The 3,641-nt window shown below is 37.3% G+C and overlaps 1 pseudogene; it reads left to right on the plus strand.

The window, feature by feature from the left end:
• Positions 1–440: 440 nt before the first annotated feature.
• Positions 441–3,641, plus strand: LOC100796095 (cysteine-rich receptor-like protein kinase 2; annotated as a pseudogene).

The raw sequence follows: 3,641 nt of genomic DNA on the forward strand, positions 1-3,641 counted from the left end.
CCAAAGGGTTGGGCAAGAACATAAGTGGAACAATTTATTTAGTATCTGAACTTATTCTTGATTCTCACCGCGTGTGAAATGACAATCACATATCCGAGTCCGAGTCGAATTAATTTCTGACAGGTGACTGAAAAACACTCTTGATATATGACCCTGGATAAAAAAAATCTTCATACATTCCCTCCTCTTCTTTTTTTCTCATTTCATTATTATTTTCCTTGAAAATACACTGCCATGTGAATGGGAAAGGATTCTAATGTAACACCGAGTAATCTCTAGAAGCTATTTTAGTCTCCAAACGCATTTTTTATAAATTTCATACCTCCTGGTAGCACCAAATGGTGGGACCACGGTGGCCCTAACAATGTAATAATTTCTCCACTTCATTTCATTTGGAACTTCAAGGGAGGACACAAGAAAGTTGTGAACCGACTCAGGTTCCTACCTTTTCACACAACTTAAAATCTGTTCCTATCTTCAAGTGGCCTTTCTTCTAAAGGAATAGAGAAGTGTTGACATCTCATAAATCATTGGGATAGGAAGGAATTGTTGAACTAATGATGTTTCCCACATTAAGCATTAGCTTGGTCAAATATATTAAGTGCACTATTGATTTTAGTAAAATGTTCTTCCATAGTAAACGATATAATCATAAGCGATGCAGCTAGACTCTAAACCCTCCTTTTCTTCAGATCCTAGTTGTGAATCCCAACTATCATCAGCACAATAGAAAGTGATTCAGATCCAATCATATCAGAATGGAGAAAACAATCCCTCTTGTCTATTTCCAATGCCTTGTTTTCATTTTCATGAAGCATGTATTGCTATCAAAAACAGTGATGGCAGAACCAAGAGCCAAAACTGCCAATACAACATGTAACAATAACTCAATAAGCTAGAGCACAGCACCACTATCTTTGTTCCAAATTTTGTTGCAACAATGGAAAAGATCAGTGAACAGATGCACAACACCGGTTATGGCACAGCAGTTGTAGGGACAGGAGGACCAGACACTAACTATGGATTGGCTCAGTGCTATGGTGATCTCTCATTACTTGACTATGTTTTATGTTATGCTGAGGCACGCACGGTTCTTCCCCAATGCTTTCCTTATAATGGCAGTGGAATATTCCTCAATGGTTGCTTCATGAGGGCTGTATAGCTTCTATGACAAGTACACAGGGCCAGGAGACAAGGCTGTTTGTGGAAACACAACAAGGAGGAGCACAAATTTTCAAGCTGCAGCAAAGAAGGTTGTTTGGAGTGCTGTTCAAGCTGCACCAAACAATGAAGGGTATGCTAGGGAGGAGGTTTCTGTGGCAGGAACAGCAAATGATTCAGCCTATGTTCTGCTAATTGTTGGAGGAGTTTGGACACAAGGTCTTGTAGAGCTAGTCTTGAGAATGCATCTTCTTCAATATTGGGGTGCTTGCCCTGGTCAGAAGGGAGAGCATTGAACACTGGATGCTTCATGAGGTACTCAGACAGAGATTTTCTTAACAAGGAACAGGAAAAAGGAAGTTCAGAAGGTAAATAAATTGCATTTTTATTCTTCACTGTAATTGAGTGTTATGGTTATTTTGTTAGGATCCAGCTTTTAGCAGTGTGAAAAATTTAGACCTAATGGTGTGAGTTCATTTTGCTGACTTGTGCAGATAATGTATTAGTGATAGTGGTTGCAGTGGTCAGTTCAGTGATTGTTTTGGTGGTTGGAATAGCTATTGTGGCTTATATCCGCAAACACAGATATATTCAAATGAAACGAAGAGGTAAATGACTTAAATATTTTATACATTTGCTTGTGATAAGTATGTCAAACACAGAAGTCACATCTTTCCTAATTACAAAACAGAATATCTTTGTAACTGTTTGTACTATATATTTATATCATAGTCTCCATCTCATTCCTCTCGGTCCTATTTAATAAAATGTGGAATCATCATTGTATTATAGCACAATTTTTTTCAACAAGTTCCTTATCTCAATTGTCATTCTGCTTTCTAGGTTCAAATGATGTAGAAAAGTTAGCCAAGAGCTTCACCACAATAGCTTGAACTTCAAGTACTCTCTTGAAAAGGCTACTAATTCTTTTGATGAAGTTAACAGGCTTGGACAAGGTGGATTTGGAACGGTTTATATATTTTTTCCTCTACAAACCTACATCCCCATTCCCCACCATATTTTACATTTCAAAGCCACTCTTAACAAAAAATTTATTGCAGGGAGTTCTTGCTGATGGAAGAGAGATTGCTATCAAAACATTATACTTCAACAACAGACATAAAGCAGCAGATTTCTACAATAAAGTCAACATAATTAGCAGTGTGGAACACAAGAATCTAGTCAGACTCTTAGGATGCAGTTGCTCAGGACCTGAAAGCCTTCTTATATATGAATATCTACCAAACCGAAGTCTTGATCGCTTCATATTTGGTAATAACTCAACTCATGAAATAGACTGTCTCATTTCAGATTCGAAAATCCCTCCATTTCATGGTTAGTCATGAAATGTCAACTTAATACATTTTTTCTCAAAAACATTTCTCTATATATTATAGATAAAAACAAGGGTAAAGAACTAATCTGGGACAAGAGATATGACATTATCATTGGGACAGCTGAAGGATTGGTTTACCTGCATGAGAACTCCAACATTAGGATAATCCAGAGATATAAAAGCCAGCAACATCTTATTGGATGCAAAGCTTCATGCTAAGATCGCTGATTTTGGTTTGGCCAGGTCCTTTCAAGAAGATAAGAGCCACATTAGTACAACTATTGCTGGAACTTTGTATGTATTTATTACCAATAATGCACTTTTTTGAAAACTAATAACATACCATCGTTCATCATTGAACACATTTTAGTAGAAACCAAACTCTTGCAGAAAAATAGTAATTACTATGTATTATACTTGAAACAGTGGTATACTCATCTTTTGCTTTTGGACCTGCAGGGGTTATATGGCTCCAGAGTACCTAGCACATGGTCAATTAACAGAAAAAGCAGACGTATATAGCTTTGGAGTGTTACTGCTAGAAATAATTACTGGAAGACTGAACAGCAAAGCATCAGAATATTCGGACAGTCTAGTTACAATCTTAAGTTGCACAATATAAGTTAATTTGTCCTAATTGTTTTTCAACTAGTTAAGACAAGATTGCATGGTGAACTGACTTGTACCTTTCTTTCATTAATCAGACATGGAAGCATTTTCAGTCAGGGACTGCGGAACAAGTAATTGATCCATGTCTAGTGTTGGATGACAACCATAGAAGCAATGTCCTGAATGAGATTTTAAGAGTGTTGCACATAGGACTTCTATGCACCCAAGAAATCCCTTCCTTAAGACCATCTATGTCAAAGGCATTAAAGATGCCAACAAAGAAGGAGGAGCACTTGGAATTGGAAGCTCCTTCCAATCCACCCTTCATACATGAAAGTACCATGGAACTCCATGACTAAAATGATGAGCCATTTTACCCTCTCAATGCAGCAGATTCATTGGCTACTATGTCTTATAGCTCATTTTATCCCAGGTAACTAAGAGAATGCAGAGAAAAAACACACTTCACTATACACAAGGGTTACAGACTGGTTTCACTTGTGATTGCCAAATAACTTGGTCAGGCTTATGCTTA

The sequence above is a fragment of the Glycine max genome, chromosome 8, assembly GCF_000004515.6.
Source record: "Glycine max cultivar Williams 82 chromosome 8, Glycine_max_v4.0, whole genome shotgun sequence".
NCBI lineage: Eukaryota > Viridiplantae > Streptophyta > Magnoliopsida > Fabales > Fabaceae > Glycine > Glycine max.